Raw genomic sequence first — 18,174 nt, 5'->3', positions numbered from 1 at the left:
CACAAGCACATGCACATTGTCTTTAGGTGGTGTCCTGAGCGTGTTATTGATAACAAGGGGAAAGCCATCACAATCCGAAGATGATAGAATTATATTCTATTGGGAGATTTTCACATAGAGTCCATTTACCAATCTAGGATACTAGATCTATGGAAAATCATATTCTCTGGATGTTGCAGTAAATGCTTTCAAAAACATGGTACTTATTTCAGCCTCTCTCAGTCTGGAGCCCCACAAATGTGTTGCACTACAGTTCCCATAATCCTCGGCCAGAATGGCCAATTCAACACATCTGGAGGGCACCAGGTTGGTGAAATCTGTCTTAAAAGGGAGGTTGAGCAGTAATGAAAAGCTGGTACTTTGTTTTATGAAAGCTTCATGAAAAGTTGATTAATTATGGAATGTGAAAATAAATGTCTAAGGGAACAAAGTTCTATCGACTTTCCCCATAGCATATACTAAAAAAACTCTAGATTCAAGGAGGAGGTCACCTTGGTATTTTCTTGCATGACAGTAGTTCAGTTGGGGAATGTCTCAGAGTAGAATGTTTGGGTTTCTTTTCAAAATAAAAATAGCTCACTAGCCGAAAATGATTTGTAGCAGTGATTCTGGGACATTCTGAAGTAAAAGATGTACACAGTCTAGCCAAAATTATAATACCAAAGAGATACAGTTTAGCAGGCCTGCATCAAACTTGTCTTAAGGCAGACTGTCAAGGACAGAACCATAAAGGTAATTGGTGCTAGGGTTTGGGAACTGTTCAACGGAATATTTGCAGAACTGGATCCGGACAAGTGTCAAGGCAAGACTAGGATGAAGCATAATACATTTTAGGGTGGCAGCCTCTTTGCCACCTGAGGTGGGAGGCAAAAGTCCACTCCTCTCCTGTATTGCTTCTCCTATGCTGTCTAGCTCACTTTTAAGTTCCTGCTGCCCCCTGCTCATCACTTCCTCTTTCATTTCATTTCTCTGTTGGCAAAGAAAGAGTGCACCATATTGCACCAGTAAGCAAGGTTCATGTAGGGGTGGCACCATCTTAGTCAAGATGACATTTTAGAGTGCAAGTGTTGGGAATATGTATCAGTGAAGTGAATTTTGCTGCCCCTCAAATGTGCTGCCTGAGGGAAGGGCTATGTACTTTTGTGTAATATGTCTGTTTATTTCCCCAACAGAACATTTCAAGTGCCATGAAAGCGTCATTCAGTCACTCCATGATGGGCTTTGCCTACCTTCACACCATGAAGATCTGAATGTAGACCTAAACAGAGGGAGTGAATAGAGGAAAAACAAGATCTGTTCCAATTACACAGGTACTGAACTCGATCTGTATATGGTGGTGGTGATGGTGGTGTGTGTTTACCTAGTTAACAATTCTTCTATTATGATACTATCTGTACTGGAGATTTCTTATCTCATTGCATATGGAAAAGCCCATCACTTTGGATTTACGACATCACCATTAGAGGCCTTCCTGGTTGTGCCACACCCTGCAGATGTTCATCTGGTGACAACCAGTTGAGGGTCTTTCCTTTGCTTTTGATGATTTGTGATGCCTGACATTTTGATTTTCTGTTTATTTGTTTTCTGATGGCTACCAGTTTTGTTTTAGGTATATTGCATCATTATAGTTTATATTATAGTCTGAATCATATACACCATCTGGATATGTTTTACATGACAGGTGGCATAGAACTACTTTTCAGGGGTGTGGATACACTCCAACATTGGGTTGCAGCTCCCACTTGTATATGAATAGAAAACTCAGCTGGTGGTGAGTGCTATGGGGATTATAGCCAAAAGTAAACCACTGATAGCTTCATCCCATGTACCTGTTTCCCTCGAATTATCCCCTACAGCACTAAGCTGTTGTTATTGTTGTTGTTGTTGTTGCTAGCTAAATCACACCCCGGGCAGCAGCGCTCCTAAGATCCTTTGCATACCAGGAAAAGGGTTTAAAGGGGGAAATGTAAAAAAAAAAATCATAAAAACTCAACGGGTGACCCAATCTGATTCAAATTTGGTATGCTTAAAGCTCTCCTTAATATCTATCATTGTGCCAATTTTGATGTCTTTATCTTTAAAACTTACTCAGATGTAAGCATTTGTTTAATTTGAAGTTTAAGAGTATCAAATCCTGCTCCTGCGCCCCCAGTGGCCAGTTGGAAAACAACAAATGATTCGCTCCAAAACTAGTAGCAAAATAGGTCAGGTCTTTTGGCTTTATAGCACAATTAAAGCAGGATGCATGGGAGTACTTCACAGTAAAAGCAGATTATAAACTGGAAAACTTCAGAGTCCTTTGCACGCAATTCACAGTGATTGCACAGTATAACGCTGGTGTGATAAAGCTCTGAGAAACAAGAGGGAGGTGTCAGCTTGCTCAGGGAAACCCCAAGCTTTGCAGAAGTACCAAAAAAAAAAAAAAAAGTTTAGCAAAAAAACCCAAAGAAACAACCTGAGCCAAAAGAGCCCAATGAGAGCAGAATGCCGAGGGTCTGGTGGGAGGGACAAAATGGATAATGGTTGAGAGAGGGAATGGGATATCCCAGAATTGAGCATGACTGGCTAGGCTCCCTGAACAGGAGCACTCTTGCAGATCTCACATCTATCCTTCTGTGGCATCCTTTTTTAAGCATGAGTGGTACCTGTTCCCAAACATGCTCCATTGACACCCAAAAGCTGTGTGTGCTCTCATGGAATTGCCATTCGTTTCAGGGGAGAATTTCCTGGATGACTGAGCCCAGCCCAAGGTCTGAGCCATTGCTCAGATCTGTGGGTATTATTTATTTATTTATTATTTATTTATTACATTTTTATACCACCCAATAGCCGAAGCTCTCTGGGCGGTTCACAAAAATTAAAACCACAATAAAACAACCAACAGGTTAAAAGCACAATTACAAAATACAGTAAAAAAGCACAACCAGAATAAAACCACGCAGCAGAAATTGATATAAGATTAAAATACAGAGTTAGAACAATAAAATTTAAATTTAAGTTAAAATTAAGTGTTAAAATACCGAGAGAATAAAAAGGTCTTCAGCTGGCGACTAAAGGAGTACAGTGTAGGCGCCAGGTGGTATACATTTAAATGCTCCAATGCAGGCTTAGAGGGGAGGCAGCCGTAGCACCTTCCACTTCAGACTTCCAACAGTCCTATTTCTCTCCCACTTTCGGTGGCCAACAGGAGTTTGGCCTTATAATGCAGTCAAGAGCTGGGCTGGGATGCACATGAGTTGCATCCTGTCTGAATGTCTCAGGGCACAATCCTATGCATGTTTAGAAAGAAAAAAGTCCTACAGCTCCCAGCATTCCCTAAGCAACCATGCTGGCTGGGGAATGCTGGCAGTTGTAGGACTTTTGCCTGTCTAAACATGCAAAGGATTGCACCGTCAGTTATTGCAAAGAGAGAGGCAACCACTTGCAGCAGAACATCTACCAAGACTTTCTAGCTTCAATCAAGAACATCTGTTTTCATGTTATATTTTCATACATCACATGAGCATTTTATTGCATGCTTGCTACTGCCCACTTACGGATGTTCCTGGATCCTGTAGACAATGTTGTCTGCCTCCTGCTCCTTCCACTCATTTTTCCGTCGCAAAATAGACCCCTTTTAATCTGACTTTTTTTTAATAAAACAGAATGTCCTGTCATTTCCTGCTGGGTGCAGGAAAAGCAGCACAATAAAAATGCCCCCTGAATGGGCCATGTGGTCATTGCTGCTTCCTCTTTCCCCATGTAAAGAAATTGTCATTATTGTGGGACAGCAGCAGAAGGCCATCGTGACCGTAGGGAAATGTGAAAATCCACCTGTCTGATTATGCTCCAGGTTTCTTTCATTTGAATTGAGGCACAATTCACAGTCCCAGCAATGTCAGCTGCCTGAGAATTTTGATTGAAGGGCAGGATACAAATTCTTCTAATAGATAATTTATAAATACTCATGTTTCCTAATCACATGTTTGCAATTAATATGATTGGTGTTGGGCAGGATGTTGATTAACCTTTCTAGTGCTTGCCTATTGTCCCTGCAAACCCCGCCTCCCTTGGGTTTTTTCCCAGCATCAGCTTCTTCCAGATTTAGAACTTGATGAGAAAAAAACAATAAACAGTAGGAAAAGAGGATATGAGAGGAGAAGCAGCAGAAGGGGAAGGGCTAAACACCTTACCTGCCTGCTGATTTTCACCTGCAAATCCCCCCTACTTCTGCATTTGGAGTACAAGGGAGACAGAGGAACCCCATATTTCACACACAATTCAGGGTTTTGCCCTCAGTGTTCCTTGATGTAAAAGCAAAGAGCCGTATTTCTTTTGACAACTCTCCAGGAATCTTAAATATAGAGGAATTCCTGTAAGCCAAGCCAAGTCTTCTTCCGGAAATTGTGTGCATCACACTAAGTAGGACATTTTCTCTACCATGGGAATGTAAGTAGTATCCAGGAAAACCAGGGTGGGATATACATAATTTCAGAGCCAAAACACAACAATGGACTGTAAATGGCAAACCATGAATCAAGGGGATGAGTGTGTAGCCTGTAATCAGTGCTATACACACACACACGATTTCTAGGAACAAGAAAAATTAAATCTCCCTAGTACTAGTAGAACATAGGGAGTAGAAATAATAGCAGAACATAGGAAGTTGCCTTACATTGAATCAGACCCTGGGTCCATCTAGCCCAGTCTTGTTGACACTGACTGGCAGCATCTCTCCAGGCTTTCAGGCAAGAGCTTTTCTTGTCCTACATGGAGATGCCTGGGATCAAACCTGGAACAGCTGCATGCAAAGCATGTGATCTACCACTGAGCTATGGTCCCTATTTCTATGGATTTGGGGCCTTATGTAAGGTAAACAAATTGGTAGTTATTTAATTTATCTTTGATAAATTAAATTGTTCCAGGTAGGAGGAGAAATGCTTGTGGGATTTTCTCCCTCAGGTGCCAAAATAACCAAGGGTTACCATATGAAAAGGAGGACAGGGCTCCTGTATCTTTAACAGTTGTATAGAAAGGGGAATTTCAGCAGATGTCTTTTGTATGCATGCAGCACCTGGTGAAATTCCTGCTTCATCACACCAGTCAAAGCTGCAGGAGCCCTGCCCTCTTTTGTAGAGTGACCAGATACAAAAGAGGGCAGGTTTCCTGCAGCTTTAACTTTTTTTTTTTTTATGAAGAGGGAATTTCACCAGATGCTGCAAATACAACTGTTAAAAATACAGGAGCCCTGTCCTCCTTCCCATATTATGGTCACCCTAAACTTGACCAGCCTCGGGTATTATGTACCTTGACTTGTGGGGTTGGGGCATTTGTTGCTCCACATCAGGTAGAAAACTCTCTTGGGGCCCCAAACTGATGTACAAAGTCTACAAATGGTATGGAGGGACAACATTTTCCTCATCCTCACCTGCTGTTATCTGAGATGGTTCCTTTAAGTCTTCTCCTCACTTCAGTTTCAGCTGTCGTCCTAAGAAACTAGGAGATTTGAGAATAACTCACTAAATGAAAACAGATACACTGGAAATGAATGAAAATGAAAATTGATTGGGAAAGAGGAAGCCACACTGAGCCAGGATTGGAAGTGGAATTGCTTGCTCAATCCAGATTTCAATAATAAGGAACATTCTGCTGTGCCGGTATTTTTCTTCTGTAATTTTCTATGGAACTGGAGGATCCTGGAAAACACAACATCCTCCGAATTTTTTATTTTATTTTTAAATCCTGATGGCTTTAATTAGAGAGCAATGGAAACAGAGAAAGCTATCAGGTGTGATCAAGGGTAAGCTAAGCATTCTACCAATAAGACATGTATGTACCTTTATCAACCCACTGTTTAGTGTTTTCCGCCGTTGTGGTGGTAGCTTGGGGTTTGAATGTGTTCCCTACTCTGCCCAGAAGCTGACTGGGTGGCCTTGGCAAACCATAACCTCAGAGCACTGTTATGTGAGGATAAAATGTGTCTAAATGTAAGCTGCTCTGAGTGATTGTTGGTAACACTGGTTATACACTGAATAATAAACCAAACTGTCACATCAATCAGAGTGTAGTAGCTAAGTTAAAATTCTGTAAGAGTCGTAATTTCTCAAACTGTCCAAGTCGCCATCTTTGAACTAATTCATGCCTAGATTGGACTTTTGCAGCCACAACACATATTGGGCATTATAACAGATTCCCCCCCCCCCATAGAAAATAATAGTTGGCTGAAAAGAAATCATTTGAAATGTAATTAAGACTGCTCTAATTATGCTGACTTTAAAAAATGAAACATCTTAAGTAACATGTTATGAACTTCCAGAGAATCTGATGGTTATATGCTACCTCCAGTATCAGAGGCACTATGCCTGTGTACACCAGTTGTTGGGGAACATGGGTGGGTGCTGTTGCACTTGTGACTGGCTTGTGGCTTTACCATCGACAGCAGCTTGGCCACCGTGTGAACAGAATGCTGGACTAGATGGACCTTTGTTCTGATCTAGCAGGGCTCTTCTTATATTTTTTTTTGCATTCTAAAAGGAGAGTTCTAGCTGTGTGTTCTCTCTACCACACATTCGTGGAGGACAAGGATATCAATGGCTACTAGTCCTGACAGTTACGTGCTACCTTCAGTAGCAGAGGCGCTCACGTCCTGCTTGTGGGTTTCCTGTTGGCAGGAATCATGGTGCTTTTATTATATCTGTGGGCCCCAGACAACCAGCACTTATAGGAAGGTATAAGGCTGCAAGCTTTAATTAATTTCGTAGGTTAATCAATTTAGCCCCATTGAACTTTGGGAGCCTTATATCTGAATAGACATGCATTGGAGTGCACTGTAAAGCTTTAGTTTATTAGCCAATTCTAATTGGTGGAACTGCAAGTTAAAGACACAAGCTGTTCTGGTTTTATTGAAACAAGACATGAAACAAAAATATTAAATACTACCTTTTCTTCCAGTAGTGAATAATGGTTTACTGATTTGAAATAAGAGTTACTGGGACATTTTTCTTCGAAAGTTTATTTTATTTTATTTTATTTTTAGGCTGCCTTTCCACCAAAAATGGTGCTCAAGGCAGCTAACCTACAGTAGAACAAGATTCAATTAAAACATATAAAAACAAATGCATTAAAAACAGAATTAGACACAACAATAAAAGAAATAAGCAGCACCCAACCCTTCAGCAGTAGACAGGCTAGGGTGACCATGTGGAAAGGAGGACAGGGCTCCCATATCTTTAACAGTAGTAGAGAAAAGGGAATTTCAGCCGGTATTATTTGTATGCATGCAGCACCTGATGAAATCCCCTCTTCATCACAACAGTTAAAGCTGCAGGAGCCTTGCCCCCTTTTGTATCTGGTCATTTTAGTATAGCTCCTGCAGCTTTAACTGTTGTGATGAAGAGGGGATTTCATCAGGTGCTGCATGCATACAAATGACACCTGCTGCAATTCCCCTTTCAATACTATTATTATTATTATTATTATTATTATTATTATTTATTTATATAGCACCATCAATGTACATGGTGCTGTACAGCTTACACAGTAAATAGCAAGACCTTGCCGCATAGGCTTACAATCTAATAAAGTTGTAGTAAACAATAAGGAGGGAAAGAGAATGCAAACAGGCACAGGGAAGTGTAAACAGGCACTGGGTAGGGTGAAACTAAACAGTATAGAGTCAGAACACAAACTCAATATTTAAAGATACAGAAGCCCTGTCCTCCTTTTCATATGGTCACCCTAATGCTCTTTGTAACCGGCCCCGGTCAACAGTCTGGTTACAGTATTCTGGATAACTAATGTTTCTGAACATTTTTCAAAGGCAGCCCCATATAGAGCCTATTACAGTAGTCCAAATGGGATATAACTAATAAAGCATATGTCACCATGGCCAGATCAGACATTTGCAGGAATGGGTTCACGTGATGCAGTAGCATTAGCTGCACAGGTGTGCTCCTGGTGGCCACCACTGAAACCTGGGCATCCATGTTCAGCACTGAGTCTAGGAGTATACCCAGACTGTGAGCCTGAGTTTTCAGGGGGAGTGTAACCACATCAAGCACAGGTTATGACACTATTCCCTGGTCTGCCTATTGACTAACCAGAAGCACCTCTGTCTTGGCTGGCTCAAGCTTCAATTTGTTCACTGTCATCCAGCCAATTACTGACATAAGACACTGATTTAGAACTGGAACATCTTCCTTGGATTTAGATGGAAAGGGGAGATAGAGTTGGTTATGTTATCAGCATAGTAAACTCCAGAACAACCTCTCCCAGTGATTTCATGTACACATTAAATAGAACAGGGAACAAGATGAAATTCTAAGGACTCTACAGGCCAACAGTCAAGGTGTCCAACAGGAGTCTCCCAGCACCACCTTCTGAAATTGCCCCTCCAAAAAATACCAGTGCCTCTAAGTCCCATCCCAGAGAGAGTCCTCCATGATCAATCCTCATTATAGGAAGCTGCTAGGAAAGATACAAGTTTTCCCATTGTGATCCAACCATCTGATAGTACTTCTATGGTATTTTTTAAAAACACTTTGGAGGTGAAATCATGCTCCTTCTGTATTTTGGAAGCAATCCACTGATGGCGTTTAAAGAACTGAAACAGTAATAGCTTTCATTGGGATTGTCTTGATTGGACCAGGCATAAGGTTCTCTACTTTGCAAATAAGAAACTCTGGACAGATTGCAACAAGTGTGTTGACTCCTTTTACTAAAGTTTAGTACATATTTAGTTGATGCACAATAAAGGAATAAAGACTATTAGACGAATGATTTTAGTTCCATCCCTTACCGACACAGCATGCTGCTATCCCAAGCAAAGTGGTTTTCAGTATATTCCAGCTGTTCCCCCACCCCACCCCTGAATGTATTATCTCTTAACATTATGGATTATGGCAAATCTCACCTTGTACCTTCGCCAGTCTCTTATCAGAATGTTAAAACTACATTCAGTATGGCAGTGTTCAGCAATCTTCAGTCGATTACCTTCTTTTAATCCAAATCTGCAATTTGTGGCTTCTTTTTTCTACTATATGTATATATGTCTTTCTCTGCTACCTGTATGCATATATTTTTTTACTCCTCTCTTTCCCTCTCCCTCCCAACAAATTCTTCCTTCTCTCTTTCTTAAAAAGGAAGAAGAAAGGTGCTGGAGCAACTGAGGGTGGGACTCACTAGTTCAGGATGTGAGTTGGCCTATGGTGTAGTGGTGGATAGAGTTTTAGACTTGGACCAGAGAAACGTGGGTAGAAATCCCTGCTCACCCATGATACTTGCACATGTCAACACCTCTTATCCTAACTTTTCTCACAAAATTGTAAGGATAAAAAGAGGTAAACTCATGTGCATTTCCCTCAGCTACTTGGAAGAAGGGTAAGACAGAAATGTAATAAATACACAGAAATTGTTTAGGGCCTAACTAACAGATTGCTACCAACTAATCTTGTGTGTTTGTCAGGGAAATTACCTCAAAGGGCTCATTACGTATACCCTGCCCACCATCTGAGGATGGAACTCTGAGGCAGGCGGGATTATCCAGAGTACGTGATGCAGTGAGCCTGGGCCAGAAAGCTGTCCTGAGCCTAATCTTTGGTTTACCTCTGGGTTTGCGCAGATCTCTGGAGACTGGGACTATAGCGTAGACTCTGGAACTACACAGCTCTCTCATGAAGGACTTCGTCATTCCTTAGTAAGATCAGATCCAGAATTCACTGGTGTTTGGTGGCTCCCTACTGAAATTCCAGTGCATGTTTCAACCGGAGAAAATGTCAAATCAGCTATTGCTTTAAATTAAATTTGTCAGCAATTCTAGTTTAATACTGCTCTTCCAGATGCGACAAGACTGTTTCTGGCAACCACATTATAGACCGATGAGGCATTTTGAGCCTATCCAGATGTCCATGTTTATGTACTTTCCATATAGTTCAGGGTTATCAATTGTCAAATCTGTTTCTTTTTTTTTCTTTTTTTTAAAATAGACTTTTAAAAAGATAATAGTATATGTTCAGCGCTTTATGAAATGTTTCTCATTCATCCTTCCAATGCCCCCTGGAAAGTAGGTCATTATTCGTCTCAATTTGTAAATGTGGCAACTGAAATAATGACTAAATGGAATCACCGAGTGATCCAATGACCACTGTCAGCCAGGAACCCAGGTGAAAAGCCAACATGCCGGGTCCCAACAATGTCTGTAGGGCATAATTCTAAAGTCTGATTTCTTTGACTTCAGGGAACACAAGAGTTTCCCCCTTGCTTTTTTGAAGCAAGGATTAAGATGGCAGATGTAAGAGACACTTGTGCTTTCTAATAACAATGTTGGTTCTTGCTCACAGTCCAGCCCCCATCCATACAATATGGTGTTTAAACTCTTTGTCAGAAGGAACAAGCAGCCTGGCACAGAAACTCCATATACAATAAGTACCTTTGTCTTCAGCTTAACAATACTCACATTCCTTTGTTTTGACAAGTGATCTAACCAAAGATTTAGATTACCAAAGGCTGATACAGACGCGTTTTGCAGAACACTTGATGCAGAAAACAATTTCCTTTTATGGCATAATCTCGCTTTTTTAAATGTTCTGCTCTTTGGTTTTTTTCACCCCTGTTCTTACAACCAGAGACATGATCAGGGGCCTTTGTGGGACCATATTAACTTCAATCTGAGCATGAATGTATACTTCTCTTTTTGAATAATGAAACCAGGCTTCCAAAGGATTTATTGCAACGTTTTAAAATGCAGTATTTGGGGATTGCTGGAGGAGAGAATCCCAATAAATCTACATAAGAGTCTATAAAATTTTGCTTACATGTATAGCACCATGCTAGAAAGTACTTTAAAACAACTAATCTTGCATTCTTTAATTCTCCTAATGCCTGGTGCTTCAAAGACATATATAAGTACTTAATTCCATGCACTGTGAATGGACCTGCAAGCTTGAGTACAGTTAAGCACCTTTGTAAATATTTCCAAATCAGACCATTAATAGCTGGGGCTTCTTCAAGCATCAGTAGACAAGTAAGTATCTAGAGGAAAGCTAGAGTAACGATATGGAAAGGAGGACAGGACTCCTGTATCTTTAACAGTTGTATGGAAAAAGGGATTTCAGCATGTGTCATTCATATGCATGCAGCACCTGGTGAAATTCCCTCTTGGTCACAACCGTTAAAGCTGCAGGAGCCCTGCCCTCTTTTGTATCTGGTCACTCCAGTGAGTTTTTTGTATTTTAAAATAGTTGATCATGGACAATGGGTGTGTGAAGTATCAGTATATTATAATATAACTTCTGTGATATGATTGGCTGCTATAATGGCCATCTATTCCTTGATGAAAGCCTGGGAGAAGAGATGAAAGAAGATAATGGTTGTTAGAAGGCAGAGGTGGGTCTATCTCTCAGCATAAGAGCAGCAGGCAGTAATAGCAGCAGGTCTATTCATTGTGGAATCAGACACAGAGATTTTGCAAAATAATAATAATAGAAATTATTTGTTTCCTGCTTCTCCCTCTGGATCGAGGCGGTTACAACACAAATAAAAACACCATAAAATACATAAAACTAATTCAAACATTTAAAACAAGTGCATCATTAAAAGCATTATTAAAAAAAATATCATGCAACATATTTTGAAACATTTCCCAGGGCATTTAGAGAAAGTTTTCCCCTACTCCCACTTTCTCTTACACGACATTTTAACTTGGTTTTCATGTAAGCAGGAAATGTTGGGTTACTTAATTAATTAAACCGCAATTTGCCACAGTACGTGTTGAATGTATTCAGTGGTCATTTTGCATATTCAGCCTCTGACTGGAGGTTGCCCCCATAGGTTAATCATGGGTTAAACAAGCTATATTGAACCTACAATGTATAGTTAGAATGGGGCCTTTGTCTTGCTATGCCACATGTGTGCATCATCTAAAACCAAATAAAGTTTGCTTTTGCTTCAGTACTATTGGATTATGCATATGCCACTTTATATGAATCCAATCAATTACTTCATTGATCTTTCAAGAAAAACGTGTGTGAGAAATTGAGTATGATTTCTTTAACCGGCTACCAGCCCTTATGTATAATATATCTCATAGTTCGGAGGGCTTTGCCACTTGGGAATATTCATGCAAGATTCACATACAAGTAATATACGTGCATCCCACGGTTCATGCTCTGTCATTATAGACATGTCTGGAAGCACAGAAATATGATGCTGGGTTACTGTGGTTGTTCAAAAGATCAGTAGTGTAGAAGAACCAAAGTTATATTGTGGTTGGGCAGCCTTGCCACTTGTTTTGCCAAGGTGCCTCTTTCCTGTGGTTTGTTGGGCATCATCTAGCCCAGTGGTTTTTACCCACCGATCCTCAGGCCAGTTCTAGTCTGCTGACTGTTTCCTTTTGGTCTGCAACAAGGGAGGCAACTCTTGCTTCTGAGTGGGAAGATCTGATCTTCCAAGTGCCAACAGTATGTGCTCTGTCTGCTGGGTAGCAAGGGGATGTTCCCTCCCCTTTCTTTCAGCTCTTTGCCTGGTGGGGTTGCAGAAAATGAGAAGAAAATTCTTCCTGCCTAATTAAGCTCAGCTTCCAGGGAGGAGGTTCCCATACATCTGCTGCTGAGTGCTTGTGAGGAAGGAGCATTGAGACCTCTCCCTTCCTGCACTGGTACAGACTGTAGTTGTGAACTGAAGAGCAGGGCAGCATGGAATTTCCCCATAGACCTCCCTTGGCGTCTTCTGGTTGTGTGTTGGAACCTTTTGGGTTGAATCGTTTTTATGGGATGGGGGGAGAAAAGTGGGGATTTTAATATTCTTTTGTTGACTGTGTTTTCAGAATTTATTTTATGGTTTTATTTTCAAAATGCTGTAACCTGATCCAGAGCTGGCTTTTATTGTGCAATTGGCCTGCCTTGTTCACAGAATTTTATCCAAGGGGTGGGGGGAGAGGAAGGGTCCGGACATTGCTGTCTTCCCTTTGTAACCTTCATGTCTTACCCTCTCCATGCTTCCCCATCATTTTTTTCTTTCTAACAAAATAAACCAAACTAAACTACAACAAGGAAGGGAAGGCAGAATAGCTTGAGTACTGCATCCAGTTCTGGGCTTCACACTTCAAGAAGGATGCAGACAAGCTGGATGGGGTTCAGAGGAGGGCAATACAGATGATCAGGGGTCTGGAAACAAAGCCCTATGAGGAGAGACTTAAAGAACTAGGCATGTTTAGCCTGGAGAAGAGAAGGCTGAGGGGAGACATGATAGCACTCTTCAAACACTTGAAAGGTTGTCACACAGAGGAAAGCCAGGATCTCTTCTCGATCCTCCCAAGTGCAGGACACAGGATAATGGACTCAAGTTAAAGGAAGCCAAATTCCGGCTGGTCATCAGGAAAAACTTCCTGACTGTTAGAGCAGCATGACTATGGAACCGGTTACCTAGGGAGGTCATGGGCTCTCCCACACTAGAGGACTTCAAAAGGCAGCTGGACAACCATCTGTCGGGGATGCTTTGAGATTCCTGCATTGAGCAGGAATCTACCTTAAAGGGCCCTTCCAGCTCTACTAATGTGTGATTCTCTGCCGTTTTTTTTTATCAGAGTGCTAGAAAACAGTGGTGCAGTGGAGCCAGGGCTCAGAGAGATGCAGCATCCATACTTTTTATTATCAGGGATGTTGATGTCATCTGCCACCCCCATCTCCCACAGACTTCCCTGTTCCCTCTGAGCTTAGCTGCAATTTTCACAATGGCTGGAGTGAAAATTAATTTCCCAGTACCACTCTATTGTTCCCTGTTGTAATGCAAAGTATTTTTTGGGGGGTGGCCTGGTATTGGTAATTAAGGGTGCAATCCTATGTCTGTTTAGACAGAAAAAACTCCCCAAACTCCCAGCATTCCTCAACCAATTAGGTTGGCTGCTGGGAAATGCTAGGAGTTCTAGGACTCCTTTCTGTCTAAACATTCATAGGGTTGTGCCTTAGGACCCATTAACTCTACAAAAAGACTTCTCCTCATGGAGACAAAATTGCTAGAACTGGTGTATTGACACAGATCGACACAGGGCTTCTCTAAATGCCCTGTTTAGCTCGTGGTGGCTGTAAGTTGGCGCTGCACTGTTTATATGACACACCCGCCAACTTGCAGCCACCACAGGCATTCCCCCGAGACTGCACGTTTTAAAAGTCACCAACTGAACAGTGACTTTTTCCTTTGCTCCAAGGCCACCACCTTCTTTCTTCCACCTGTTGGTGGCGACCTTGCTTTGGGTTGAGGCTGGGGGCAGATAAAGGCCCAGGGTAGGTCACAGAAAGTGTAGGAAGGCCAGGCACAGAGCAGGCTCGACAAGCTAAATGGCTGCTGGCACTGGAGCTTTTTTTGGCCAGAAAATCCACCTTCTCTCCTGCCATGGTGATTTGCCGTTCTCACCCCACAGCTGCAATGCCATGGGCTTTGAGGGAACGAGCAGCCAAAGGGTCGTCAAGACACTCACCTAGCTATCTGAATATTTAGTCTCTCCTTTGAAGTGCTCATCATGACAGTCCTCATAACTGTGGTTATGGGGATTTAGTTATGAAGACTGTCATGATGAGCACTTCAAAATTTACCACTATATCACTGCTAGGAGCCCTCTATCAGAAACCACCATAAGCCTTCAGGATAGGGTGATTAATAATAATAATAATAATAATAATAATAATAATAATAATAATAATAATAGGACAGAACAATTCATAATGACAAAACAATACCTTGCAGCCGACCAAACATAACAATCATAGACAAAAAAGAAAAACACACATACCTCATCCACATAGCAATACCGAATGACAAAATGTTGTTGAAAAGGAAGAGGAAAAGAGAGAAAAATATACACCACTGGCCATGGAAGTCAAAGAACTATGGCAACAAGAAAAGATCACTTTATTCCATTAGTAACATCAGTCACTGGTATCACATCAAAAAACTATACAGAAAACATTCAGAAACTGGGCCTACCAAATTACATCCACACCACCATCCAGAAAGCAGTCATAATTAAAACATGCTCAATTGTCAGGAAATTCCTGAATCTGTAAAAAACAGCATGACTTGGTAATGCCTGTCATGTCTGTCTAGAAAAGCCGTCATGAGTGAGAAAGAGACAATAATAATAATAATAATAATAATAATAATAATAATAATAATAATAATACATTTGAATACAAGAAGCTATCTTGTGCTGGCTTGGGAATGCTGTGAGTTATAGGACATTTTCTTTCTAAACATGCATAGGTTTGCACCCTGAATAATTTCTTTCTAGAAGGAACAAGGTGAGATATGGAGCTCAAGCAAGCACTCCTGTTTCCATTTCACATGTCTATGATGAGAAAATCCTGGCACTTTTACTCAGCCTAGACTACATCATGTACATCATGAACTGACTGTCAGAATTTTCCGACAGGATCAAATATCACAATTTCTGCTTACTCTCTTGGATCTTCCAAATGTAGCTTGGACAATGATATGTCAAATCATGATGTGTGCTCCAGGAAAAAAAACCTACAGAAGTTTTTGCCACATACATGGTGCAATGATCCAGATGTGCAAAGCAAAAGAGAGATTAAGTAAACTGGCTCTTAGGGAACAGGGGTGTCACTTTCATTTTGGGGGAGATCTCATGTGCCTTTAACAGCTAAATGGCAGGCAGAACTTAAATGGGTGAGTCTCACCCCTCAAACAGGCACCATGCCAGGGAGAGCTCTTGTTGTCTTTCTGCCTGTCCCGCAGCTGTTAAAGACACAGGAGAAAATAAGATTGGCAACTCAGGTAGGGCACCTTTATTGTGACTGGGACAGGGTTGTGTGCAAATGGGTTTTTCAAAATTCTCCATCCTATTAGTGGGCAGAGAAATAGGAGGGACTTCACTAACTTTCTCCAGGGAGAAGAGAAATTCTCCAGCAGTTTATCATTTGTAGGGCTCACCACTGGCAGAGTAACCATATGGCAAGGAGGACAGGGGCTACTGTATCGTTAACAGTTACCTAGAAAAGGGAATTCCAGCAGGTGTCATGTGTATGCACGCAGCACCTGGTGACATTCTCTCTTCATCAAAATGGTTAACGCTGCAGGAGCCCTGCCCTCTTTAGTAGCGTGACAAGATACAAATGACATCTGCTGAAATTTCCTATGTATGCAGCACCTGGTGAAATTCCCTCTTCATCACAACCGTTAAAGCTGAAGGAGTATTGCTAGAATGACTAGATACTAAAGAGGGCAGGGCTCCTGCAGCTTTAACGGTTGTGATGAAGAGGGAATTTCACCAGGTGCTGCAGGCATACAAATGACACCTGCTGAAATTAACAGTTAAAGATACAGGAGCCCTGTCCTCCTTTCCATATGGTCGCCCTAACAGCAGCCCTGTTGGCAGCTTGGTCCCCATCCTGCATCCTTCCATAATGCCCATACCGAGCATCCTTTTGTGGGCACTGGTGGGTCGGCGGGCGGGGGAATGGGGCGGGCGAGCCCTGCGCCTCCCACGCCCCATTCCCCCAAGCTTTTTGCTGTCGATTGACCAAACGAGCAGCCCTGCGCCTCCCTCAGCTCTCTTTCCCAACCTGTCCTTACGCCAGGAGTAAACCCTGCTCCTCCTTCGACAGCGGCTGAGCCTGGTCCTTCTATTTCCTGCGTGCCGAGTTGGGGGCTGGTCCCTTTAAGAAAGTAACACAGTAGCGAAGGCGAAGCCCTGCCGCCTAGCTGTGCTTTCGGCGCTTGTAAACCGGTCACTGGCTGGCATTGGACAACAACAGTTCCTGATCTTTATCCGGAGAATACGACGCGGCGGCGGCGGCTCACATCCACCGCCCGCCTCCCAACATCCAGATTTTGCTCGCTCGGTGTGAACATCCCTCGTGGAGATCAGCATTGGGGGGCCGGCGGAGAAGGGGGGCCCGGCTGACATGGGATGGCCGTTCCTCATTACTGAGCTCAGCTGTTGGAAAAAGCCAGTCGGGAGATAAAACCAAAAACCGCTGGATGCGCTTGGTAAGTCAAACGAAAGTCATCTCCTTTCTGGGCTGCTGTCTTCTAGGGCTCTCTCTTTCTCTTTAAATATGCTTTGCAGGCTGCTTTGATTGCAGAGCAGCTGGAAAAACACCGGGGAGAACCGAGATGGGAAGGAGATTTTCTTGAGAATGTGTAGTCCTTCTTGATTTTGTAAAAGGTCCCTTTCCCACGTTAACCCTTCGCGGCAGGAACTAGAAAAGGAAAGTCGGCGAGCAGAGAGCAGCTAAGTAAGGAAAAAACACACAACTCTCTCCCCACCCCCCCGCTTCTGTGCTGAAGATCATATTGAACGGTTTGCCAGCGCGATTTTGTACAGGTCTACTCAGAAGTAAGCCTAGCTGAGCTCAAAGGGGCTTACTCCAGGTATGTGTATAGGATTGTAGCCTAAACATAACTTTCTTCGAGGGTTTTTGTTTTATTTTTAAACGTTGAATTGCACCTCGAGGATTAAAAAAAAAGTAGTTGATTTGTCTGTTTTTAAATGTTGTACTTCGAACATTGGGGTGGGGTGGGGTGGGGAAAGTAGTTGGAAATTCCCTTGGGGAAACAGATAATCTCTTAAATGAAAGCGAAGGTCTTGTTATTTCTGCATACTAATCTTTCCCTGGGACTGGGCAGAATGGAACCAAGGGACAGCGTCCCTGGGTGCTGTTCCCGCGTGTGTCGGACAGGGGGCGGTGTTGCAACGCTTGGTGATAATCCGCTGTAAAATGGCTTAGGAAATTGGGAACTCTCAGTTAAGTGAATAATTCAATGGCGATAAATTGGTAGCAGGGAGTGATTCATCAGGGCAACACCATGGAAAAAGGCAACCCATTCATGATTTTGAGTATATGAGTAATCACGTGGAGTGCTTTCGGAATGAAGCCTTGACTAATAAACCAATCCGAATTTGATCACACAGCATTAAGAATGCTTGCACACCTTCGTGGAGTTTCATCACTGTGATGTTCATTAACGTCATTTGTAAAGGCACTACAGAGCGATACAGGTCTATACTACACATGAGCAATGGAAACGATACATTCCGTTCTGTTGCAGGCAGTGCAGTTGCTGTGTCTGTGGATAGATTGTGGGTCCAGATGCAGAACTCTTGGTACTACAAATTGAAAGGCGTTGTGCACCCATCCCATCTTTTCCTTCTTAATGGACTTTTCTTTTCTTTCTTTCGCT

At 42.2% G+C, this 18,174-nt stretch overlaps 1 protein-coding gene across 3 annotated transcripts in view; it reads left to right on the top strand.

Moving 5' to 3' along the window:
- The first annotated feature begins 1,177 nt into the window (after nt 1-1,177).
- The window catches only part of DAAM2 (dishevelled associated activator of morphogenesis 2), a 226,798-nt gene continuing 209,801 nt past the window's right edge, over nt 1,178-18,174 (top strand). For 2 of the 3 annotated variants that reach the window (XM_063124183.1, XM_063124181.1), the window contains exon 1: nt 1,178-1,310. The gene's annotated coding sequence lies outside the window, so the exon portion shown is untranslated. Of the gene's footprint in view, nt 1,311-16,874; nt 16,981-18,174 lie in introns of those variants that run through there. The other variant, XM_063124182.1, reaches the window with a different exon arrangement.

This window comes from Elgaria multicarinata, chromosome 4 (assembly GCF_023053635.1).
Source record: "Elgaria multicarinata webbii isolate HBS135686 ecotype San Diego chromosome 4, rElgMul1.1.pri, whole genome shotgun sequence".
In the NCBI taxonomy this organism is placed as follows: domain Eukaryota; kingdom Metazoa; phylum Chordata; class Lepidosauria; order Squamata; family Anguidae; genus Elgaria; species Elgaria multicarinata.
This window is presented reverse-complemented; position numbering and strand designations above follow the sequence as displayed.